The sequence below is a fragment of the Papio anubis genome, chromosome 20 (assembly GCF_008728515.1).
Source record: "Papio anubis isolate 15944 chromosome 20, Panubis1.0, whole genome shotgun sequence".
Taxonomy (NCBI): domain Eukaryota; kingdom Metazoa; phylum Chordata; class Mammalia; order Primates; family Cercopithecidae; genus Papio; species Papio anubis.
Window position 1 is genome coordinate 19167186 of NC_044995.1, and position 27625 is coordinate 19194810.

The following is a 27625-nucleotide window of genomic DNA, read 5'->3' on the forward strand; positions in this document are numbered from 1 at the left end:
TAATTGGCTATCCATTTGGGGGGGAAAATCCACCTTCATTTGGGTTGGTTTTGGAGTGAGGGAAAGAGACCATTCATGCATACTGTAAAATATAGTTTACATTCTAATATGTCAAGCCAAGAATAGTTACCAGTGTTGGAGTAGGAGCAATTTCTATAGATCTCAACAAAGCTTTCTTTGTTTCTGGATCAATAAATGGGGATGCAGATGCTGGTGATTTTATGTATGCCAGGTAAGGCCCAGTGGAGGTGAAAAATTCACTTCATTCTGTTCCACAGATGTTTTATATTCAGGCCTTTCAAATATTTGTGTTGCTGCCAGGTACAGTGGTGGCTCACACCTGTAATCCCAGCACTTTGGGAGGCCGAGGTGGGCAGATCACTTGAGGTCAGGAGTTCATGACCAGCCTGGCCAACATGGTGGAACCCTGTCTTAACTAAAAATACAAAAATTAGCTGGGTGTGGTGGCACGCGCCTGTAATCTCAGCTATTTGGGAGGCTGAGGTACAAGAATCACTTGAACTCAGGAGGCAGAGGTTGTAGTAAGCCGAGATCGCGCCACTGCATTGCAGCCTGGGCAACAGAGTGAGACTCCATCTCAAAAAACAAAAAAACAAATATGTTGCCTCCAATTTCATTTTCTGTGAATAGTCTATTCATATATTAAGTCTGCTTTTTTCTACTGGAACTTTAAAAAGTTTTTCTTAGAAATAATTATAGATTTGTAGGAAGTTATACAAATAATACCCTATATAGTACTATTTAGTTCTTGTACCCCACACCTCGTTTCTTCTAATGGTAACACCTTATATAACAGTACAATATCAAATTTGACATTAGTACAGTCCACAAACATTACCAGTTTTATGTGCACTTGTGTATGTGTCTGTACAGTTCTATACAATTTTATCTCATGTACAGATTAGTGTAACTACCACTCCTAATAGTCAATATATAAAACTTTTAATACCCCAAAGATCCCTTGTTCTATCCATTTATAGTCATACCCATCTTCCTGTCCTCTCCTCACTCCCCATCCCTAACCCCTGGCAATTACTAATCTATTCTCTATCTCTAGTTTTTTTAATGGATTTTTTTCTTAATTTTTGTGTTGTAATATATTCTGGACACAAATCCTTTGTTAGTTATTTGCATTCTAAAAATACTGTTTTGTTTTCAGTTTATTTCAGACACAAAAATTTTTAAGCTGAATGTGAAAATTAGTCTATGATACATTTTGAGTTAACTTTTCATGAGGAATAAAATTTAGGTCAAGATTCATTTTTTGGATGTCTACTTGTTACAATGCTATTTGCTGGAAAAAAAAATAGTGTTTCTCCATTGAATTGTTTGGCCTACTTGTGTGTTTCTGAATGCTCTTTTCCAAAAATCTATGCATCTATCCCTCTATCAATGCCACACTGTCTTGATTACTGTAGCTGTGTACTGATTGCTCTCACTTTATTATTCTTTCTCTTTTCTTTTCCTTTTTTTTTTTTTTTTTTTTTTTTGGCAGGGTCTCACTCCTGTTGCCCAGGCTGGAGTGCAACAGTTCAGTCATAGCTCACTGCAGCCTCAACTTCCCAGAATCAGATGATTCTCCTAACCAAGTAGCTGAGACTACAGGTGTGTGTCACCACACTCAGCTAATTTTTGTATTTTTAGTAGAGATGGTTTTGCCATGTTGCCCAGGCTGGTCTCAAACTCTTGAGTTCAAGGAATCCTCTGGCCTTTGTCTCCCAGAATGCTAGAATTGCAGGCGTGAGCCACCACACCTGACGTATTTTCAAAATTTATTTATCTATTCTACTTTCTTTGCTTTTCCATATAAATTTTGGATCAGCCTGTCTATGTTTTCAAAAGCCCTGCTTAAATTTTGATAGAAATTGCATTAAGCCTTTATTTCACTTTGGCAGAATGGAAGTCTTTACTATACTGAGCCTTCCACTCCATAAACACAATATGTGTCTTATGTAAGTCTTCTTTGATTTCATCAGTTTTAATCATTATTTTGTAATTTTTAGCTCCTGTAAACGTATTAGATTTAAACTTAACTGCTTCACTGGATGTGTGTGTTGTGATATTCTTGTTTGTAAATTCCTTTAGATTTTCTATGTAGAAAATAATATCATCTGTAAATGGGGCTGGTTATATTTTGTTCTTTCAAATCTATATGCTTTCTTTTTACTTTTCTGGTGTTATAAATTGTCAGCAAGCTTCTGGAATGGGATTTAAAGCTGACTTATGGGAGAAAATCAGTTAGCAATCATCAAAGGCCAAAACATAAAAGGTAATGAAAACATAAAAGGGGCACCCGGGAGACAGTACATGGGTGACAGGGTCATTTGTACCCCAAACCTCAGCATCACACAATATGCCCAGGTAACCTGCACATGTACCCCCAACTCTAAAATTTTTTTTAAAGAGATGATATTTAAAGGAGAAATGAGATTGCCCTATACTACAGTAACAGTCACTTGTACAGATAGAATTCCATTGTTTTTATCCCTAAAGTGGGCTGAGTTTCAAAGAACCTAATTGAGATAGGTAATCTGGGTGGAGCTTTGCTCCCATCAGCCAACAACAGGAAGGATCAGTTGTGAATACTGTGGCATCTAACCAGAGATTCCTTCCTGGAATCCCAGTTGAAAAAACAGTGACCAGGTAATTAAGGTCTCTATCAGTTCTGGAACTCCCGACCTCAAGTGATTAACCCGCCTCCGCCTCCCAAAGTGCTGGGATCACAGGCATGAGCCATGTTCTAACAGTTCTATCCATTCTATTAGTTCTAATCATTTTCTCTTGAGCCATGTACACGAATCCAAGAAAGTCTCTTTCTCATGTGTAAGCTCCACAACACAATAAGGGTACCACAGGGGTACACATGGACATAAAGTTGGGAACAACAGACAATGGGGACTACTGGGGGGAGGGATGGAGTGGGATAAGGGCTAAAAAACTACCTACTGGGTACCATGCTCACCACCTGGCTGACAGGATCATTGGTACCCCAAACCTCAGCATCATGCAATATACCCATGTAACAAACCTGTACATGTACTCCCCGAATCTAAAATAAAAGTTAAAAAAAAAAAGTTAAGGTACAACAGCAAAGATCAAAACTGATTCCTGAAGTCAACCTTGTGATTTTTGCAGGTGTGGTCCATTGTATGTTCAGGGAAACAGGAATTAAAGCAGCAGTAGGGGGTGAAGTGGGAATCAATTTTAGGTCTAATATATGGCACGAAAAGAGCATAGGTAATTTTAATAAAATTCTAACTAGAATAGGGTGGTAGAATCTATGTGCTTTTATAAAATTAAATGAGACCCAGCACGGTGGCTCACACTCGTATTCCCAGCACTTTGAGAGGCCAAGGTGGGAAGACTGCTTGAGCCCAGGAGTCCCAGACCAGCCTGGACAACAAGTCAAAACCCTGTCTCTACAAATTAAAAAAAAAAAAAAATAGCTGGACATGGTGGTGCACAACTGTAGTCCCAGCTACTTGGGAGGCTGAGGTGGAAGGATCAGTAGAGGCTGGGAGTTTGGTGAGTTCGAGGCTGCAGTGAGCTATGGTCATGCCACTGCACTCCAGCCTGGACAAGAGAGTGAGACCCTGCTTCTATTTAAAAGAGAGGGAGAGACCCTGTCTCTAACAGAGAGAATATAAAAATTAAATTAAATGACGAGAGCCACAACCAGGCTGACTTGTGTTTAGGGTTTGAATCTCTTCAACAGACTCAGAGACCTGTGTCTCCTTTGACTAAAAGATTGGAAATCATACTGTAGAGCAAGTAGTGAATCTCATCATGAATTCACCCTGCATAATTTTGTGTAGGTGAAAGTACAATTTGGGGAAAGGATTATCTTTTTTTTCTTTTTTTTTTTTTTTTTTGGGGGGGGGCCCCAGGCTGGAGTGCAGTGGCCGGATCTCAGCTCACTGCAAGCTCCGCCTCCCAGGTTCACGCCATTCTCCTGCCTCAGCCTCCAGAGTAGCTGGGACTACAGGCGCCCGCCACCCCGCCCAGCTAGTTTTTTGTATTTTTTTAGTAGAGACGGGGTTTCACTGCGTTAGCCAGGATGGTCTCGATCTCCTGACCTCGTGATCCGCCCGTCTCGGCCTCCCAAAGTGCTGGGATTACAGGCTTGAGCCACCGCGCCCAGCCAGGATTATCTTAAAAACACTGAGTGACAACGATTATGACAGGTTCAGTTTTTCTTCCCTCACCCACTCCACCCTTGTGGTTCACCCCAGGGAGCATGTCAAAACTTCTATGCTATGGGTTTATGCTCATTAAGCCCATCTCATTGACGCCAACAATTAATGATTATAATTTGCATCTGGAACAAAAGTGGCACTCTTCTGTGGAAATGTCCCAGTCTCTTCTTGTAGACAATGTCATTGTTCTTCTTACAGGTGACACGGTAATGACATCTCCACAGGGAGGGGGCCGGGTGCAGTGGCACACGTCTGTAATCCCAGCACTTTGAGAGGCCAAGGAGGGTGGATCACCTGAGGTCAGGAGTTCGCAGCCAGCCTTACTAACATGGTGAAACCCTGTCTCTACTAAATACAAAAAAATTAGCCAGGCCTGGTGGCACATGCCTGTAATCCCAGCTACTTGGGAGGGTGAGACAGGAGAATCACTTTTACCTGGGAGGCCAAGGTTGCAGTCAGCCTAGATCGCACCATCGCACTCCAGCCTGGGCAAGAAGAGTGAAACTCCTTCTCAAAAAAAAAAAAAAAAGAGAGACATCTCCACAGGGAGAGGAGATCCATAAATATACAGTACCTTTGCCTGTGCTATAAGATACCCCATGCACAACCCGGTAACACATCCCTGCCTACAGTTATAAACTGCAGAGGCTCATCCAGAGACACTCATTTTGAAAGTAAAACATAAGAGGGGTCTCCCCGGGCAACAAGTTTGGATTAGGGCTATATTTTTGGAGCAACAGATGTTTTCCTCTGCCTTACTTCTAGAATCCTCCACAGCCCAGAACCAATTTACCTGGAATAAATTGGACTGTGTTGTAGGATCCACATAGTGGCCAACAGGAACCCACATCAGACTAGAATATATGACATGGCTTCACAGATTTGTGCCCTATTTATATTTATTCCAAATTCATCATGGGATGAAACTGTCTCTCCTTAGTATAATCCCAGCCATGAAAGGCAAAAGCCACTGAGCCTTTACCAGCACCACCATCTCCTTTTTAATAAAAAACCTCAGCGGGGTGCAGTGGCTCACACCTGTAATCCTGGCACTTTGGGAGGCCAAGTCGGACGGATCATGAGGTCAGGAGTTCCTGACCAGCCTGGCCAACATAGTGAAACCCCATCTCTACTAAAACTACAAAAAATTAGCTGGGCATGATGGTGGGCGCCTGTAATCCCAGCTACTTGGGAGGCTGAGGCAGGAGAATAGCTTGAACCCAGGAGATACAGGTTGCAGTGGGCCAACATCGTGCCATTGAACTCCAGTCCAGACAACGGTGTGAGACTCTGTCTCAAAAAAAAAAAAAAGTCTGGACAAGGGCGGTGACTCACGCGTGTAATCCCCATGCTCTGGGAGGCCGAGGCAAGCGGATCACAAGGTCAGGAGATTAAGACCATCCTGGCTAACAGAGTGAAACTCCGTCTCTACTAAAAATACAAAAAAAAATTGTATTACAAAATACAAAAAATTAGCCAGGCATGGTGGCACATGCTTGTAGTCCTAGCTGCTCAGGAGGCTGAGGCAGGAGAATCACTTGAACCCAGGAGGCAGAGGTTGCAGTGAGCCAAGATCGTGCCACTGCACTCCAGCCTGGGCGACAGAGCAAGACTCCATCTCAAAAACAAAACAAAACAAAACAAAACTGCTCATTATGTCAGAACTAAGAGAACTGGTCTTATGGTGAAAACATGATTTGGTATTCAAAGATTAGGACCTAAAAATACTTAAACATGTAAAGGATTAGCATCTATGAATGCATACACTCAGAGACACACAGACCTACATGTATTTATGCACATGACCCTTGTGTAAGCAACACACTTGTTTCCTGCCCTTTGATAGGATATTTTGTAATGGCTGGGTTACTCCCACCGGGAAGTACTGGCTCAACTTTTTGAGTATCTGTGCGGTTACAGATATGTGTGGTTCATACTTGTGGCTTTGTAAATGAATTGGAATGGGCCTCTCCTCTGCTACTCTTCAACAGGAAAGTGGAGAAAGATAAATGACTTTGTATCCAGACAGTCTCCAGTTCATAAGTCAGATAGGTAAATAGAACCAATGTTAATTTGGGAGATTTGTACAACCCTTCTCCAATTTCCACACTTTTAGAGGAAGATGGATAATGAATGACAAGTTAAGAGTATTAAATATTATTCTTGCTAATAATATTTATAATATTAATCAATTTATAAAAGCCACAAATAATTGTAAGATGGACTGTTTTCTGCAAGATCTCAGGAGTAATTACCAGGAAAAAGATGGATAGACATAGGGAACAAGTGTCTCCTCAATTTTCTGGATATCTAAACCTAACCTTACCTCCCTGGCACCCTCTCCCTCTTCTCTAATCTTGTCTCAAAAACATATAATACAGATCCTGCGGTTTTGTCTTCCATGAATGTCATCTTGCTTTTTAAAAAAGTATGTTTCCAGCCAGGCACAGTGGCTCACACCTGTAATCCCAGCACTTTGGGAGGCCGAGTCGGGTAGATCACCTGAGGTCAGGAGTTTGAGACCAGCCTGGCCAACATGCTGAAACCCCGTCTCTACTAAAATACAAAAATTAGCCAGGCGTGGCGGTGCATGCCTGTAATCCCAGCTACTGGGGAGGCTGAGACAGGAGAATCACTTGAACCTGGTAGCCGAAGGTTGCAGTGAGCCAAGACCACACCATTGTACTCCAGCCTGGGCAAGAAGAGCAAAACTCTGTCTCAAAAAAAAAAGTATGTTTCCTTAAAACCCTATCACTCTTTGTGTCTCTAGGTATATGGTGGGGACCAGCCTCAACACTACCCGTAAGGTACCCAAAGTCCGGTGGCGACGAAGGAATGAGAAGAGACAGGTTAAGAAGGCATAAAGAGTGGGGGCCAGGGGGCCAGTTGCAAAATGGAGGCTGCAAAGGTGCCGAGCTCTGGTCTCCACACTATTTACTGAGCACAGTCACTTAGATCTAAGAAGCAGATGTTCAGGGCGAACGGTGGAAGGGAGGCAGTGTGTCATACTATAGCAGTGGTGGTTTAAATGAATCTCCTTTATCCTCAAACAGCACAAATTTAACTTATCAGAGAGTAGCTAGTGGGAGTGGGCTGAACTAGGAAGCTGCACGTCTGGCCACATTCCAATGCTTCAAAGGAGTGTCTTTCTCCTTGAGCACAGTGTTTATGGATAAGAGAGCAGGTCTCGCTCAGAGCATGGGAACATAATGGCGATAAGAAGGCTTTCCTCCTCAGAGGCCTCTTGTGGCTTTCCACAACTTCCTGTCCCATCTTGTTATGGCCAGTTTATACAGGCACCCTATAAGCCTTTCCCCCCAAGAGGTATAGACTCTGTCTTTGAATGCCCTAACATATGTTCCACCCTGTTCCAAATGTACTGGATACCAACGTGCTAGAGAAAAAAAGAAATCCATCAGATAATTTGAGTTTTATTATTTACACTATCACCCTCCACGTCCTGAGTTCAAAGAATGGAGCTGATTATGTCTAACATTTGCTAGGGCTTAGAATAAGGCCTAAATTGAGGATTTAATTTCAAGGTCATTTAGTAGTATTTGTAAGGGTGTTTGAAGTATAAGATTTTTTGGAAATTTTTTTCAAGAAGTCTATCTTTATAATTTAACCAAAATGAGTTTGTGGTTAATGCTCTCTGGCCCCACCACCCTAGACAGAATATTCTACCCCTCTCTGAATTCACAGCATTGTCTTCATACACTATTACAGCACCTATCAAACTTATGTGCAATCACAGGTAGGCAGTATAATCCAAAATCTTCTGCACTACAGTCTACATGCATGTATTCTCAATTTTTGGTTCATGATACATGTCATTAGGCAACTTTGACAATATAGCAAACCTCTCTGAACCCCAATTTTCACATTAATTATATTACTTTATGAATCAGAATTATATTACTCACCTTATGAATTTGGGAGATGCATTGTACAAAGTGATAACTTATAAATACTGGGTTGTGGAAGAATCAGCACAAGAATGTGTTCCTGTGCTATACACTTTATGCATATTTGTATGTATGTGTGACATGTGATGTGTAAGTGTTTGTATCAGTGAGAGTTCTCCACAGAAACAGAACCAACAGAATATATACAGATACATGTGTGCATGTATATGTGTTTTATTTACTTATTTACAGTTGATCCTTGAACAATGTGGGGGTTGGGGACACTGCCACCACACAATGAAATCTCTATATAACTTTTGATTTCCCCAAAACTTAACTACTGATAGCCTACTGTTGACTGGAAACCTGGCTGAAAATATAAACAAGTCAATTAACACATTTTATATATGTATTATATATTGTATTTTCACAATAAAATAAGCTAGAGAAAAGAAAATGTTAAGAAAATCGGCCGGGCGCGGTGGCTCACACCTGTAATCCCAGCACTTTGGGAGGCCGAGATGGGCGGATCACGAGGTCAGGAGATCGAGACCATCCTGGCTAACACAGTGAAACCCCATCTCTACTAAAAATACAAAAAATAAGCCAGTTGTGGTGGCGGGCGCCTGTAGTCCCAGCTACTCGCGGAGGCTGAGGCAGGAGAATGGCGGGAACCCGGGAGGCAGAGCTTGCAGTGAGCCGAGATCGTGCCACTGCACTCCAGCCTGGGCGACAGAGTGAGACTCTGTCTAAAAAAAAAAAAAAGAAAAAGAAAATCATAAGGGAGGGAAGACACTATTCATTAAATGGAAGTGGATTATCATACAGGTTTTCATCCTCATCATCTTCACATCGAGCAGGCTGAGGGGAAGGAGGAAAAGGAGGGGTTGGTCTTGCTCAGAGGAGGCAGAAATGGAAGAGGTGGAGGAGGTGGAAGTGGAGGATGGAGAGGCAGTCACCTGTGGTGTAACTTTATGGAAATGTATCCTAAGTTGTCTGACTTTTCTGCTTTTTTATTTCTCTAAGAATGTTTCTATATGGCATCAAACTTCTACCATTTGCTTTAGTTTCACAGTGCCTGTACCATAAGGGTCCGTGTTAAAAGGAAGTCAAAAGCAGTTTTGAAGAATTGGAACCCTTCTACCAGTTTGTCTAATGTCAATTTGTTTTCGGGCACTGCTTCTGCTTGTCTTTGTCTCATTGTCCGGCACTGGTTCAGAAGCGTTCATCTCCAGCAAGTCATCTGCTGTTAATTCCTCTGGTGTGGCATCTGCTAGCTCCTTAATTTTTTCCCTCACCCCTCATCTCATTTTCCCATTCACAGTTTCTTTCTCTTTCATGATGTCCTTGACTGGCTCTGTCGTAAATCCTGTGAAGTCATGCACAACATCCAGACAGTTTCTCCAGCAGGAATTTATTGTTTTGGCTTGATGGCTTTCACAGCTTTTTCTGTAGCAATGATGGCATCTTCAGTGGTGTCATCCTTCCATAAGACTTCCATAATGTTCTATCAGGGTTCTCTTCTATAATGTTGACAATCCTTTCTATAGAGTACCATGTGTAATGAGCCTTGAAGGCCCTTATGACCCCCAATCGAGAGGCTGAATTAGAGAGGTTGTGTTGGGAGGCAAGTAAGCCATTTTGACATCTTCAGTGTTAAACTCATGCGGTTCTGTGTGGCCAGAAGCATTGTCCAATATCAAAAGAATTTTAAAGGATAGTGTCTTACTGGCAAGATACTTCCTGACCTCAGGGACAAGGCATCAATGGAACCAATCCAGGAAAAGGGTTCCAGTTGTCAGACCTTCCTGTTGTACAGACAAAAGACTGAGAGCTGGTGTTATCTTTTCCCTTCAAGGCTCAGGGGTTAGCAGCTTTATAGATAAGGTCAGTCCTGATCACTAAACCTGCTTTTGCACAAAACAGTAGTTATCCTATCTATTCCTGCCTTAAATCCTGCTGCTCACTTCTCTTCCTTACTAATGAAGGTCCTTTGTGGCTTTTTTTTGCCCCAGAATAGGGCACTTTTGTCTGCATTAAAAGCCTATTCAGAGGGTCAGGCACGATGACTCACGCCTGTAATCCCAGCACTTTCAGAGGCCAAGGTGGGTAGATCATCTGAGCTCAGGAGTTCGAGACCAGCCTGAGCAACATGGTGAAACCCCAACTCTAGCAAAAATACAAAAAAATAGCTGGGTGTGGTGGCAATGTGCCTGTGGTCCCAGCTTCTTGGGAGACTGAGGTGGGAGGATCTCTTGAGCCTGGGAGGTGGAGGCTGCAATGAGCTGATATCACACCACTGCACTCCAACCTGGGTGACAGAATGAGACCCTGTCTTCCAAAAAAAAAAAAAAAAAAGAGCGCATTCAGGCAGATATCCTTTCTCCTCAATGATTTTCTTAATGGTGTCATGGAACTCATCTGCTAACTCTTGATTGGCAGAAGCTCCTTCTCCTTTTATCTTGACTTTTTTTTTTTTTTTTTTTTAGATGGAGTTTCACTCTTGTTGCTGAGGCTGGAGTACAAAGGCATGATCTTGGCTCACCACAACCTCCACCTCCCAACTTCAAGTGATTCTCCTGCCTCAGCCTCCCAAGTAGCTAGGATTACAGGTATGCACCACCATGCTCGGCCAATTTTGTATTTTTAGTAGAGATGGGGTTTCTCCATGTCGGTCAGGCTGGTGTCGAACTCCCGACCTCAGGTGATCCGCCTGCCTCAGCCTCCCAAAGTGCTGGGATTACAGTCGTGAGCCACCGCACCCAGCCTGTCTTGACATTTTTAAAGTTAACCTCTTTCTAAAATTATCAAACATCCTTTTTTGGCATTAAATTCTTCAACTTTAGATCTTTCAGTTTTGTCATATAATGACTTAGTTTTTCCTTGAATCATGACAGTCTTCTTATAGCAATCCTGCACCCACCTAAAAACTACATTTTCTTTTTTTTTTCTTTCTTTTTTTTTTTTGAGACGGAGTCTCGCTCTGTCGCCCGGGCTGGAGTGCAGTGGCGTGATCTCGGCTCACTGCAAGCTCCGCCTCCCGGGTTCATGCCATTCTCCCGCCTCAGCCTCCCAAGTAGCTGAGACTACAGGCGCCCGCCACCACGCCCGGCTAGTTTTTTGTATTTTTAGTAGAGACGGGGTTTCACCATGTTAGCCAGGATAGTCTCGATCTCCTGACCTCGTGATCCACCCGCCTCGGCCTCCCAAAGTGCTGGGATTACAGGCTTGAGCCACCGCGCCCGGCCTAAAACTACATTTTCAATATGAGATAAAATAGTATTTCACAAGAAGTGCAATATTTTCACACCTGCTAGTGTAGCTGCAGCAATGGCTTCATGAATTTCCTTTTTTTTTTTTTTTTCCTGAGACGAAGTCTTGCTCTGTCGCCCAGGCTGGAGTGCAGTGGTGCAATCTTGGCTCACTGAGAGCTCTGCCTCCCAGGTTCACGCCATTCTCCTGCCTCAGCCTTCTGAGTAGCTTGGACTACAGGTGCTGCCAGCACACCTGGCTAATTTTTGTATTTTTTAGTAGAGATGGGGTTTCACTGTGTTAGCTTGTGATAGTTCCCGATTTCGACCTCATGATCCACCAGACGCCTCCCAAAGTGTTAGATTACAGGCATGAGCCACCACGCCCACCCCACCTCCTTTTTTTTTTTTTTTTTTTTTTACAATGATCCTTACACTGGATTCATTTATCTTCAAATAGCAGGCAGCCACAGCTGACCTCAACATATGGCACATATCAAGCAATTATCTTTTTCTTGTAATATCATGACTCTTCTCTGTTTCTTGGAAGCACTTACAGCATTACTAGTGGCACTTCATATGGGTTCTATGGTGTTATTCAAAATGTATGGTATCACACCAAACATGATGAAAAATACTTGAGAACCACAAGAGATCACTTTTTACTGCAATATGCAATTTACTGGAGACTAACTGCCCACATGGAGATGATTCACATCACATGGCTTTGAGGTGGCTGCTTGCAACACTTAAGCTTACCACAGTACCAACAGTAGGTGGTATGAAATTATTATAGGAGACAGACTTTGTATGATACCATAATGGTGAATACATGTCATGATATATTTGTCAAAATCTATGGACTGTACAACACCAACAGTGAACCCTATGGACTTTAAGTGATAACCATGTATCAATGTAGGTTCGTCGGTTATAACAAAAAATACCACACTGATGGGAGGTGTTGAGAATGGGGGAGGCCATCCAGGTTTTGGAGGAAGGCATATGGAAAATCTCTGTACTTTCTGCCTAATTTTGTTGTGAACCTAAAACCGCCCTAAAAAGAAAGTCTTTGGAAAAACACCTGACAATAGGGATTGGTGAGAGAAAGAATCAAATGGAAAAAGGAACTCATACATTAATAGTGGGAATGTTAACTAACAGTATAGGTGAGGCTATACCACCAAGTCCCAAAAAATTCACTTCTAGGTATGAACCAATAAAACCTCTTTCACACATTAACAGCACTGTTACAGCAACACTGTAGCATCTACCAACAGGAGAATGAAAATAGATTGTTTATAGTAATTGTTTTATAAACAAAGCTACAAATATCAAGCACAAATAAATTGCATAAATATGTTGAAGGTAAAAAGCAAGCTGTAGAATAATATATAGTATATAATACTTAAATACATTTCAAAATCAGGCAAAACAGTCAATTATTGACAAACTTATTTCATTTGCAAGTACAAAATACATCATTAAAATATGACACATTATCAACCATAAGATGTATTCTGATGTCAGAATGTTAAAATGTACACTTTAGCATTAATGAAATCCAGAAAATACTGTTTAGGGATATATGCACTAAAATTCTAAGGAAATATATGGGAATGATACTTTTCTAATCCATTATAGTGGTTACGTCTGCAGGAAGAGAGGAACAGAGGGAGCAATGATATGAGGGTGAGGTTAAAAATAATACAAGGTGGCCGGGCGCGGTGGCTCAAGCCTGTAATCCCAGCACTTTGGGAGGCCGAGACGGGCGGATCACGAGGTCAGGAGATCGAGACCATCCTGGCTAACACGGTGAAACCCCGTCTCTACTAAAAAAATACAAAAAAAATAGCCGGGCGAGGCGGCGGGCGCCTGTAGTCCCAGCTACTCGGGAGGCTGAGGCAGGAGAATGGCGTGAACCCGGGAGGCGGAGCTTGCAGTGAGCTGAGATCCGGCCACTGCACTCCAGCCTGGGTGACAGAGCAAGACTCCGTCTCAAAAAAAAAAAAAAAATAATAATAATAATAATAATAATACAAGGTGGCCTATTATAAAAAGAAATAATACTTATGTGTTACTTATATACAAATTATCTCCAAAAAGGTAGCTAAGACATGTGATCCAGCAAAAGTAATACCACATCCCTTGTTGGAAGACGTTACCTTTTTTTTTTTTTCTTCTTTTTTTCCGAGACAGAGTGTTGCTCTGTCGCCCAGGCTGGAGTGCAGTGGCGCGATCTCGGCTCACTGCAATCTCCACCTCCTGGGTTCAAGCTATTCTCCTGCCTCAGCCTCCCGAGTAGCTGGGATTGTTACAGGCACGCGCCACCAAGCCAGTCTAATTTTTGTATTCTTAGTAGAGACGGGGTTTCACCATGTTGGCCAGGCTGCTCTCAAACTCTTGACCTCGTGATCCGCCCACCTCGGCCTCCTAAAGTGCTGAGATTACAGGCGTGAGCCACCACGCCGGGCCCAGACGTTACCCTTTTAATCCATGACCCTGTGCAAGCAGTGCTTTATACCACTTTGTCACAATTTAACAGCCGGGCGTGGCTGGCCAAAGGGCCTCCCAGGCACGGAAGCTGACCAAAGACTATCACAGGCTGAATGCCAAGATCTCATCCTTGGCCCCTGCGGTGTTAGCTATTACCACCATTACCAAGATGGTGGAGGAACACACAGGAGACGGATACGCAGCACGCGGTCACGCCATCTCACCAACCTGATGATGGCGTCACAGTCACACGGCCCGTCACAATCCTGCCTGAGGCACACACGGTAATGCACACACTGGTCACGCGCGGGCCCCCACAAACAAGCTATTCCAGCCACACAGATGCAAACCTCATAGCAACACAAGACAGAAGACACACGCTCTCCTGAGCAGGCTCGGAAGGCACACCGGCAGACGCACGCGAACACACCCATAGACAGCCCCAGACACAGACCGTCCTACAGCTCCCGGTTGGCACAGGCTGGCCTCTATGAAGCATGCAGCCCCCTACCTGGTTCTCCCGCATACAAGCAGCACCGCCTCGCACGTCCTCCTTCACCCTGAGAACACTGGGGTCGCAGCTCCATGGCCAGGCAGGACCGGCCCGCAGTGGCCTCTGGGTAATGACCCGATACAGGGGAAAGGCGGGAAACGCCTGGCGCGAAGAGCTCTGGGGCTCGTAGTTCGGAGGGCGAGGCCTGTGCAGTGATGCAAATCGCGTGCAGGCCCAGATACTTCCCAGAGCCACAGCCTCGCACTATCCCAGGGTCCAGCTGGAAGAACTAAGGCTGAGACCCCAACCGCTGCCCCTGCACAGGGAAGGGGCGATGCGGGGAGAGGAGGAACCGGAGGGCACGGAAGGCAGAGGTGGAAAGGAACAAGCTCTTCGGATGGAGGAAGGGAGGGTTCAAGGAGCTCCTGCTCACCACCTCAGCTCGAAAGTGTTACTGTGAGGAAGCCCCAGGGGTGGGAGGCTCCTCCTGGGAGAGGAGCGCCCTGAGGATGCATGTCCAAGGGGACGGACAAGCCAAGAAGTCAGATCTGCAGTGCACCTTAATTTGAGCAGCTCACTGCATCATAACGGTGCTCAGAGGCTGGAAGATAAAGTGGGAGGTTCAGTTTGTCCCAAGCCAGCCAGAGCAGCAGAAAGAGACCATGAGGACTTGAGGGAACAACAGTGAAATGTCTCTTTGGAGGAGGTGGAACTCCTGACTCCCAGCTAGGATGGGAGAGGGAATTCTGTGTTAGGACAACCCATGATGCAAGTACAGTCTTTCATGGGTGTTGGGCCCCTGGGAGGGGCCATATTTGGGGATTTCGAGCACCAGGGCTCACCAACCTTTATCCCAGGTGCTACCCAAGGCAAGGCAATGGCTTCCTGTGGCCAACATATGCTCAAATTTTCTGCAAGAGTTGGGGTATTCAACCTTTATCTTTGGGACCAGAATAAGCTAACTACCTGGATGGTGTGGAGGAAAAGATTGCCCTCTTGATGGCAGTGAGAAGGAAGGGTCAGCAAAAGGGACCAAGAACAAACGGTCCAGGTCATAGTGCTTCCCAGCCTTCATCATGGCACAACCAGAAAATGGTAGTATTTGTATGGCACACTGGAGCTGTAAAATTAGAGTATAGGTTAAGCTGACCCCAAAATACATATTCAGTGACCTGAATATCATATATTTATTTATACCTCGTGTAAAAATCTAGGGCTGAGCAGTCCAGGGCTGGTAGGATAGCTCTGCCTTCCAGAGTGAGTAGTATCCATCTTTGGGACAAAGGGGGATGTTAAAACTCTCAGCATCTCCAGCCAGTAGGCAGAGGAAGCAGGCACAGTGCTTTCTAGGGTTGCAGATCAGAAATTACACTCATCCGGCCGGGCGCGGTGGCTCAAGCCTGTAATCCCAGCACTTTGGGAGGCCGAGACGGGTGGATGACGAGGTCAGGAGATCGAGACCATCCTGGCTAACCCGGTGAAACCCCGTGTCTACTAAAAAATACAAAAAAAAAAAACTAGCCGGGCGAGGTGGCAGGCGCCTGTAGTCCCAGCTACTCGGGAGGCTGAGGCCGGAGAATGGCGTAAACCCGGGAGGCGGAGCTTGCAGTGAGCCGAGATCCGGCCACTGCACTCTAGCCTGGGCGACAGAGCGAGACTCCGTCTCAAAAAAAAAAAAAGAAATTACACTCATCCCTTTTGCTCACATCTCATTTGTTAAACTGCACTTCATAAAAATTAGAAACTGTTGTGCATCACAGGACATTATGAAGACAGTAAAAAGATAGCCTAAAGAATGAAGGAAAATATTTGCAAATCAGGTATAGGATAAAGGTCTATTATCTAATACATAGTAAGATCTTTTTATGACTCAACAACAAAAGACAACAAAATTAGACTTTGGGTAAAAGACATGAGTAGACATCTAGCCAAAGAAGATATACAAATGATCAATAAGCATATGAAAAGATGTTTGACCTCATTAGTCATTAGTGAAATGTAAATGAAAACCACAATAACGTACCACTTCACATCTACTAGAATGGCAATAATCAAAAAAAGGAAACTGAGTGTTGGTGAGGATGTGAAGATATTGGAAAACTGATACATTGCTGGTGGGAATGTAAAATAGTTTAGCCACTGTAGAAAACGATTTGGCAGTTCCTCAGAAAGTTAGTTAGTCGCTTATATGACAATGATTCCTACCTAGTATATGCAAAAGAACTGAATAAAGAACAATACACATGTTCATACTTAGCATATTACAATAGCAAAAGGTGAAATGGCCAGATGTCCATCAAGAGATGAATAAAGTTACCAGATTACCAAACAGATGAAAGTTCCCAAATAGACAAAATTACCAGTTGTGGTAATTCATGCAATGGAATTTTTTTTTTTGAGGCCGGTCTGCAGCTCTGTAAGATCCCCAGGCTGGAGTGCAGTGGCGATCTCGGCTCACAACTCGCCCTCGGTTATGTTCTCACTGCTGTCAGCCTCGATGGCTGGGACTGCAAGGCAGCCACTCATGCGGCTAATTTTTTGTATTTTTAGTAGAGGCGGGTTTTGCCACTGTGTTAGCCAGGATGGTCTCCGATCTCCTGACCTCGTGATCCATGCGTCTGCGGCCTCTGCTGGGATTACAGGCGAGCCGCAGCGCCCGACATCAATGGAATATTATTCAGCCATAAAAAAAGAATGGAGTGTGCATAACACCACAACATGGATGAAGCTGCAAAATAAAGAAGGTAGATACAAAAGGTTACGTATTGCATGATTCAATTTATATGAAATACCTAAAATAAGTAAGTCCATAGAGATAGAACACAGATTAGTGGTCACTAGGGGAATAGAGGAAGGGGAGAATGGGGGAGAAAGTGCTTAATTGGTAAGAGGTTTTCCTTTGGAATGATGGAAATGTTTTGGAATTAGAAGTGGCTGTTGTGCAACACTGTGAATGTACTAAATGCCACTGAACTGTTCACTTTAAATTGATTACTTTCATATTATGTGATTTTTACTCAATAAATTATTTAAAAATGTAAATAGTCTAAACATCCCAATGAAGCAGAGATTTTCAGGCTGAATTAAAAAAAAACACCCAACTATATGATGCCTATGAGAAGCCCATTTTAAATACAAAGGTCATATTTAAATTACAAAGGTCATATTTAAATTATAATAAATAAGGTTATAATTATATTAAAAATATAAATACGTTAAAAGTAAAAAAAAAATAGAAAAAGATATAACAATGCTAATGCTAATTTTAAAAAGATGAAGTAGACCAGGTGCTGTGGCTTATGCCTGTAAATCTAACGCTTTGGGAGGCCGAGGCAGGAAGATCCCTTGAGCCCAGTTTAAGACCAGCCTGGGCAACACAGGCAGACCTCGTCTTTATAAAAAAACAAAAAATGAGCCAGGCATGGTAGCATGTGCCTGTGGTTCCAGCTACTCAAAAAGGTGAGGTGAGAGGATCACTCAAGCCCAGGGGTCAAGGCTGCAGTGAGCTGTGATCATGCCACTGCACTCCAGCCTGGGTGACAGAGCGAGACCTTGTCTGAAAAAAATAAAATTACTAAGCTGGAGTAGACATACTACTACCAAAGTAGATTTGAGAACTAAGAATATTAACGGACAAAGAACGTCATTTTGTAATAAAGGCATCAGTTAACAGTACAGAACAATCCCAAACGTTTATGCGTTTAGTAAAAAAAACTCCAAAACACATGAAGCAAAAACTGATGGAACAAAAAACAGGAATGGACAAATTCACAATTATAGCAGAGATTTCAAAACTATTCTCTCAAGAAACAAGCAAACAGTAGACTTGAACAAATTATTGCAACAGAATAGGAAATACATGAATGTACCCAAATATATCTAGTGATTAGGTATATGTTAAAGGTGACATTTCAAATATGTGGCAAATGTTGAATTATTTGTAAATGATCATTGAAAACTAGGTAACTGTATAGGGGTAAAGTTGGATTTGCACACACAAAAAAAATTAAAGAAAAAAATGAAAGCAAAAACATAACAGGAGGAAATCATGGGAAAATTTAAAAATTATCTCAGGGATATGGTCTGAATGTCTGTGTTCCCTCCAAAATTTCTAGGTTAAAACCTAATCCCTAATGTGACAATATTAAGAGGTGAGGCCATGTATGGGATTAGGGCCCTTATAAAAGGACTTGAGGTTGGCCAGGCACGGTGGCTCACGCCTGTAATCCCAGCACTTTGAGAGGCCGAGGCAGGTGGATCACGAGGTCAGGAGTTCGAGACCAGCCTGGCCAACATGGCGAAACCCCGTCTCTACTGAAAATACAAAAATTAGCCGGGCGTGGTGATGGGCGCCTGTAATCCCAGCTATTCAGGAGGCTGAGGCAGGAGAATTGCTGGAACCCACGAAGCAGAAGTTGCAGTGAGCCAAGATCGTGCCATTGCACTCCAACCTGGATGCCAAGAGCAAGACTCCATCTCAAAAAAAAAAAAAAAAAAAAAAAGACTTGAGGTTAAAGGAAGCTCTCTCTTGCTTTCTTACCCCTTTTGCCTTCTGCCATGTGAGGATGGAGCAAGAAGGCTCTCACTAGATGCCAGCACCTTGATCTTGAATTTCCCAGACTCCAGAACTATAAGAAATAAATTTCTGTTCTTTATTATTTACCTAGTCTGTGGTATTCTGTTAAAGAGGCAAAAAAGACTAAAATAAAGAAGCGGAGTGTGCTATTAAAAATCCCTAAAAATGTGGAAGGGGCGTTGGAATTGAGTAATGGGCAAACGCTGGAAGAATCTGGAGGAGCAGGCTAGGAAAAGCCTATATTGCCATAAATGAAGCATTAAGAGTGATACTGGTGAGGGCTCAGAAGACAAGAGCTATAGAGAGAGCCTACATCTTAGAGATTATTTAAGTGGTCATGAACAGAATGTCGGTAGAAATATGGACCATAAAGGCTATTCTGATGAGGTATCAGATGGAAATGAGGAATATCTTATCAGAAATTGGAGGAAAGGCCATCGTTGTTATAAAATGGCAAAAGACTTGGCTGAATTCTGTCCATCCCTGAGGGCTCTATCAAGGAAGAAGTTAATAGCAATGAACTAGGTAGGATATTTGGCAGAAAAAAAAAATATTGAAGGAGCTGCATGGCTTCTCTTAATTGCTCTTAGTAAAATGTGAGAAAAGAGAAAAAAATCGAAGACATAATTTATAATTAAAAGTGAAGCAGAATATAAAGATGTGAAAAATGTTCAGCTTGGTCATGTAAAGAATAAAAAAGGATATTTAGATGAAAACCAAGGGTGTGGCCAATTGGCTATTCAGTAAGATTAGTATGGCTAGAAGGAAGCCAGGTTCTGTTCATCAAAATAGTGGGAGGATGACCCCAAAGACATTTTAGAGATCTCTGAGGTTGCCATGCCCACCAAAGGCCCAGAGTAGCAGGGCTTTGAGGGCAGAAAGGTTTTGAGAAAAAGGCCAGGGTGCCCATGGTACCCTGAGGCTCACTGCCCAGGGCTGCCTCAGGTCTCTGCTCCCTGCATTCCAGCACAGCACTCCGCTGCCTCTGCTGTGGCTCAAGCTGGCCCAGGATGTCATTCAGGTTGCTGCTCCAGAGGGCACAAGTGGTGAGCTTTGGTAATGGCCACATGGTGCTAATTCTGCAGGTGTGCAGTGCAAGAGCTGTGGAGGCGTGGCTTCCTCCACTTAGATTTCCAGCCTGGGAAAGTTGCAAGCATGCAACTTCAACATGTGACAGCTGAAGAATGGGCTGCACCCAGCAAAGCTGTGGGGGTGGGGCTGCTCAGGGATTTGGGGGCCCAACTGCTTCCCTAGTGTGTAGAAAGTAGGACATGTGTAGAAAGTATGAAGTCAAAGATTATTCTCAAGACTAAAAATTTAATACTGTTTGCCCTTTTGTGTTTTGGACTTCGTTGAGACCTGTTACATCTTTCTTCTTTCCTATTTCTCCTTTGGAATCAAAATGTCTGCTCTATGCCATTGTATTTTGAAAGCACAAAACTTGTTTGATTTCATAGGCTTACAGCTGGAGGTAGATTTGCCTCAGAATGAATTGTGCCTTGAGTCTCACCTAGATCTGATCTGGATGAGACTCTGGACTTTAGACTTTTGAGATGATGCTGGAATGAGATTTAGGGGCTATTAAGAGAGAATTAATATATTTTTCATGTGAGAAAAACAAAATTTCTGGGGGAGGGGGTGCTACAGGTAGAATGCTATGGTTTGAATGTGTATGTCCCCTCCAAAATTCATAGGTTAAAATCTTATCTCCAATGCTATAGTATTAAGAGGTGGGGACTTTAAGAGGTAATTAAGTCATGAGAATAGGGATCTCATGGATGGGATGGGAGCCTCATGGAGGGACTGAGGTTGAAAGGGAGCTCTCTCTTGCTTTCTTTTTTTTTTTTTGAGGCCGGGTCACCGGCTGTGTCACCCAGGCTGGAGTGCAGTGGCGATCTCGGCTCACTGCAAGCTCCGCCTCGGGTTCGCCATTCTCCTGCCTCCCAGCCTCGAGTAGCTGGAGCCTGGCGCCCGCCACCTCGCCAGCTAGTTTTTTTTGTATTTTTTAGTAGAGCCAGGGGTTTCTGCATGTTAGCCAGGATGGTCTGATCTCCTGACCTCGTGATCCACCCGCCTCGGCCTCCTGGGAGTGCTGGGATTACAGGCTTGAGCCACCGCGCCCGGCTTCTCTCTTGCTTTCTTGCCCCTTCTGCCTTCTACCATGTGAGGATGCAACAAGGCCCTCATCAGATGCCGGCATCCTGATCTTGGACGTCCCAGACTTCAGAATTATGAGAAAATAAATTTATATTCCTTTTAAATTACTCATCTCAGGTATTCTGTTATAGCAGCCTGCATGAACTAACACACACCAAAGATGCAGAGGGCCTTTTAAGCGTGGAGGTCAGGCCCGAGGCGTGACTCAAGCAAATCTTGCTTTGGGGAGGCGGCGGGTGGATCCAGATCGAGAGATGAGACCATCCTGGCTAGCACATGGTGAAACCTCTCTACCTAAAATACAAAAACCCGAGGCGTGGTGGCCGGCCTGTAGTCCCAGCTACTCAGGCTGAGGCAGGAGAATGGTGAACCTGGGAGGCGGAGCTTGCTGGTGGCCGAGATCGCTCCACTGCACTCCAGACTGGGTGACTTTGGCAGCGTCTCTTTGATCAAACTAAAGCCTTAAAGGAACAAATTGGCAAATTAGATAATATAAAAGTCAATTTTTCATGGCAAAAGGACCATAAACAAATTCAAAAGACAAACAGCAAACTGGGAGAAAATAGTTGCAAGTCACACAAAGTGCTTATTTCCCTGCTATATGAGAGAAACCCTAGAGTCCAGTTGAAAATTGGGCAAAAATATCATGAGAGTTCACAGAAAAGAAGTGCAAACTCATTCAGAATAAGAAAAAAGCCCCAAATTAAAACTACATTGGGAAATTGTGTTCTACCTATCAAATTGATAAAAATCCAATAGTTGGTTGGCTTGAGCTAACAGACAAGGAATTTACACCCCAAAAGCTCAGAATACCTTTTCTTTTTATTTTTTTCTTTTTTTCTTTCAAGACAGAGTCTCGCTCTGTTGCCCAGGCTGGAGTGCAGTGGTGTGATCTTGGCTCACTGCAATTTCCACCTCCCAGGTTCAAGCGATTCTCCTGCCTCAGCCTCCCAAGTAGCTTGGACTACAGGTGCACGCCACCATACCCAGCTAATTTTTGTACTCTTGGTAGAGACAGGGTTTCACTATGTTGGCCAGGATGGTCTCGATCTCTTAACCTCGTGATCCGCCAGCCTCGGTCTCCCAAAGTGCTGAGATTACAGGTGTGAGCCACCACACCTGGCCTCCATATACTTTTTTTTTTTTTTTTTTTTTGAGACGGAGTCTCGCTCTGTCACCCAGGCTGGAGTGCAGTGGCGCAATCTTGGTTCACTGCAATCTCCACCTCTCAGGTTCACGCCATTCTCCTGCCTCAGCCTCCCAAGTAGCTGGGACTACAGGGGCCCGCCACTATGCCAGGCTAATTTTTTGTATTTTAGTAGACATGGGGTTTCACTGTGTTAGCCAGGATGGTCTTGATCTCCTGATGTCATGATCCACCCATCTCGGCCTCCCAAAGTGCTGGGATTATAGGCATGAGCCACCAAGCCCGGCCTGGCCTCCATATGCTTTAAAAATAAACATGACAGTTATGAAAATTGATCACATATGAGGCAGTAAACAAAGCCTCATTCAGTTCCAAAGAATAAATGTAAACATCAGACTATCCAGCAATAGCATTAGAAAAAGATAGCCAAGCCTTTTAAATTAAAAAAAATACATAAATTACAAAACATGAAAATGAATAACAATGAAAACATTAAATGCCAAAATTGTGGGACATAGCTTATGTAGTACTTAGAGGAAAATTACAGCTTTAAATACATTTATCAAGAAAAATAAAAATCAAATTCTCAGTTTACAAGTATGGAATAGGAGGAATAGAGCACGCTAAAAGAAACAAAAAAGAAATTATAAAGATAAAGAAATCAATAAAATAGAGAATTAGAAAAAAATAAGAGAAAAGGATAACAAAACTGATACAGGGTTTTGAAAAGATCGATGATCAATAAGTTACATAAACCTCTGTTAAGGCTGATATTCAAAAAATGAGCAAAGATTCAAATAAGAAAATGAAAAAGATACAAATAAGAAACATGAAGTTAAAATAATAAAAATATTATAAAGGACTATTTGTAAGAAAAGTTGATAACCTAACAAAATGAATATATTTGAATAAACCTAATAAACTGAAGTCATATATAGAGACATTCCTTCCGGGGAAAAAAAAAAAGTCTCAAGGCCAGATGGATTTATATCTAAATCTTAACTTTTATGAATGGAGTTGATAAATTATTTGATAAGGGATAAACAGGGTAAGAATAAACACTTCATAGAAAGTGTCCAAATGAGTGACAAGTATACAGAGATGTGCTCTAATTCACCAGTAGTCCATAATAATGCAAACTAACACATTCAAGAACGAGTGTTTGCAAGGATGTAGAAAGAGGTGCTGCTGGTGAGAATGTAAACAGTTGCAGCCATTCTAGGAAGCAATCTAGTTGTTCCTGGTAACATTGAGTGTACAAAAAAGCTCTTTATCCCACTAGCCAATTGCCAGGCAAATAGTCTAATCTAGTTCCAGTCTGCAAGAATATTCTCTGTGGTGGCCAGGAGTTATATCCATCACTACAGGAATAGATAAGTAAAATGTAGTAAATATAGACAGTGAATTACTACACAAATGTTAGAAGGGATGAACAGTAGTAGAGCACTGTGCACAGAGAAACACGAAAAATCTAAAAATCAGTTCTCACTAGGAAAAAATGAATTTGTAGCATAGTACCATTCGTACTATGGGAATACACATTCATTTAAGAATGCATATCAAACATACCTGTGTGTTTGCCTATGAAGAACAGGAACTGGGAATGATGGAGGGAGGAACGAAGAAATTGGTGTGACAGTAAATTACTTTGATAATGTACTATGAATTGAAGTCTTAAAAAAAAAAATCAATGCAAAATGAAAAAAACAAACAAACAAACAAAACCAAGACCTCTGCCTATCTTTTTCTTTTCCTGGTCTCTGTTAATAAAAGTCAGCATCCTGGCTGGGTGCCTGTAATCCCAGCCCTTTGGGAGGCTGAGGCAGGTGGATCAACCGAGGTCAGGAGTTTGAGACCAACCTGGACAACATAGTGAAACCTGGTCTCTGCTAAAAATATAAAAATTAGCCGGGCATGGTGGCAGTGATTGTAATCCCAGCTATTCAGGAGGCTGAGGCAGGAGAATCGCTTGAACCCAGGAGGTGGAGGTTGCAGTGAGCCGAGATCGCACCACTGCACTCCAGCCTGGGAGACAGAGCGAGACTCTGACTCAAAAAAAAAAAAAAAAAAGTCAGAGTCCTAACAGTCTCAAATATCAAGGCCGGGCATGGTGGCTCACATCTATAATCCCAGCACTTTGGGAGGCCGAGGCTGGCGGATCACCTGAGGTCAGGAGTTCAAGACCAGCCTGGCCAACATGGTGAAAACTTGTCTCTACTAAAAACACACAGACAAAAAATTAGCCGGGTGTGGTAGCAGGTGCCTGTAATCCCAGCTACTCGGGAGGCTGAGGCAGGAAAATCACTTGAACCCAGGAGGCAGAGGTTACAGTGAGCCGAGATTGTGCCATTGCACTCCAGCCTGGGCAACAAGAGCAAAACTCCATCTTGAAAAAAAAAACCAAACATATATATCCAGAGGGAGCTCTTAAGAGACTCTAGAGCTGCAGCTACCACTCCAGGATCAGAAAGATGGGCTGGGGCCACTGCTGTTTGGGACTCAACCCATGTATGTAGAGGCAGGACGTGGGCTGAATTCACAATTCCGTCCCCCATGAGTAGCTGGCTTTCAGGGACACAGTCCAACTCCTTGTGATTGATTTTATCATTAATAATAATCCCATTGTTAACTGTTTACAAATTACATTCTTTTAATTAATCCTCACAAAAAATCAAAAGGCTAGAATTATTATTCCAGTGTTACAGATGACTTAACTGAGCCTGAATCACTTATTCGAGATCTCCTGACAAAGAGTTGACATCCATATGTAGGTCTAACTCCAAAGTCCCTACTTGTCCCAATATCCAAAGAGCTGATCCTTTCACTACTCTTTCTCGAAGAATATGTGAGGAATTACTGTGTAAATGCCTAAGAAAGCTGTCCAGGAACGTGACTTATTCCTCTGTTAGTGAAGTATCGCCACCTCATGGCTTCCAGCAATCTACTTTTCTCCACCAGCCAATCTATTACCTCCCTGTCTCGAGTTTTGTGAATAAAGTTGAAAATCTTAGTAGTGTATAACAAAATATATTGAGACAGAACTAGAAATTAGCATGAAACCATGTTCTAAAAAGGAAACATTTTTTTCCCCCAGCGATCTCTAAAAGGGGCTCAATCATAATGGCAGCAATTTTGTCCAAAATTCAAGTACTGGAGGGAGCAAGGGGTTTTCTTAAAGTAATCCCCAGTGGCTAAATTCTGACAATTAAGCATCAACATTAAATACACTATAATTAAGTGAAATTTGTTTAGATCTTAAAAGGCCATAAATTCATCTGAGTCAAGTGTTAAAATGTAACACATAAATATGTAGACATGATAAAATGAGAATAAATTAGTAAGTATAAAGTGTAAATGTATATATACCACTAAAGATTTCCTTCTCATTAGTTATAAAGGCATATAAATGTGTCTATAGGTGGGCATATATATGTAGTTTGGATAGATGGATGGATGAGTAGGTAGGTAGGTAGGTAGATAGATAGATACATAGATACATGGATACATAGATACATAGATAGATAGATCTCTCTCTCTCTTCACTCAAAAGTTAACTTCAGAAGAGGCCTTCCCTGGCTCCCCATCCCTTCCTTCACCTTTTTCGCCTTGGAATTTACTTTCTTACCTATTATATATTTTACTTACATATCTTTTTCTTTGTCTTCCTCATTAGAAATTAGCTCTCTGAAGGCAGGAATTTTTGTCTGTTTGGTTCACTGCTGTATCTCCGTTGCTTAGATCAGAACAAAGCCTGGCACACAGTAGGCACTTAATACAAAAAATTTAAATAAAATACACATCTTCAGATGCACATACACACACATAAACAGAAACCTCTAGATGATCCCAATAATAATCAAATATTAATAAAGCATAAATTTTCACTAATCCTAAGAGATCAGGTCAATATATCACAAGACAATGGGTTGTACAGTTGAAGAGAAACAAAATTTAGTACCTCATTGTGAGGAGAAACATCAGATTGTAAAATACAAACACTTATGCTAAAGATATGGGTATAAAAGATTTTATCAACATTACAAGTGAAGTTTAACTGTATAAACAGAGAATGAACCAGTGGCTTAGGTTTACATCACTCTGGAGGATGAAATCAGGTGCCAAACTTAGATCAAATATCAATTAGTAGCTGTGCACAGTGGCTCATCCCTATATTCTCAGCACTTTGGGAGGCTGAGATGGGCAAATCACTTCGGGCCAGGAGTTCGAGACCAGCCTGGGCAACTGGTGAAACCCCATCTCTACAAAAAAATGCAAAACTTAGCCAGGTGTGGTAGAGCACACCTGTAGTCCCAGCTACTCAGGAGGCTGAGGTGGGAGGGTCGCTTGAACCCAGGAAGTTGAGGCTGCAGTGAGCCATGATTTGTCACCGCATTCCAGCCTGGGTAACAGAGTGAGAACCTGTCTTAAAAAAAAAAAAAAAAAATCAATTAGTGAGTAACTCAGACTCTTCTTACTGGTCTGAGTCATTCTTCAAGCTTGGTAAGTTTACTGTAACCTTGTGAAACTTTCTGAAATAAATTATTACTCAGTGCTTGGAAATTATAAAAATAAATATCCCTATATCTCCAGGAAATAGTTTTAAAAAATAAAGAAATGATGACATGAATTAAGCCTATTAATATTTTTCAGATTAGATGTAACATAAGTTTGGAAATATTTTATAATCATATTTGTTTCTGTTCAAGGTTTGAAGTACTGAGTCACGAAATCTGTATTTTAATCTGTTAAAGGGAATTTGAATATTTCTGAAAAATAATTTTCAGATTGTATTAGATATAAGTATAAACTGAATATTAAACAAATTATGAGAGTAGTAGTCACTGTTTCACTGTTTCACATATAAATCCTTCATTCTTTCCTCTTTCATTTGTTCTGTTTTTATAGATGCTCTTCAGGCAATGCCCAGTATTCTTACTGGTTCTGACTGTTCAAGATGACCCAGCTGCCAAAGCACCAGTTTATTTCCCTACATCCATTCAGATAAAAAAGAAATGTATTGCCCCACACTTTCATCCTCCTCATTACTCCCAATAATGGAAATGATTTAGTCTCTAAAAATTTTAGGCATTAACTGCTTTAGTTTTACCATTTGTTAAAAATGACGCATTCTTTCTGCCAGCCATATCTTTGTCTGATATCTCTAGCTGCAAAGAAGTTATCCATAAACTTCTTAAACCAAATTTATTTACTTGTTTATTTAGAGAAGGAGTTTTGCTCTTGTTGCCCAGGCTGGAGTACAACGGCACGATCTTGGCTTACTGCAACCTCCACCTCCCGAGTTCAAGTGATTCTCCTGCCTCACCATCCCAAGTAGCTAGGATTACAGGAGTGCGCCACCATACCCGGCTAATTTTGTATTTTT

At 42.3% G+C, this 27625-nt stretch overlaps 1 long non-coding RNA gene across 1 annotated transcript; it reads left to right on the forward strand.

Annotated features, from left to right (window-relative positions):
• The first annotated feature begins 10693 nt into the window (after positions 1–10693).
• Positions 10694–27269, forward strand: LOC116271654. Its single transcript, XR_004180294.1, has 2 exons — positions 10694–10734; positions 27148–27269. It is a non-coding gene; the product is annotated as an uncharacterized LOC116271654 (long non-coding RNA).
• Positions 27270–27625: the final 356 nt, after the last annotated feature.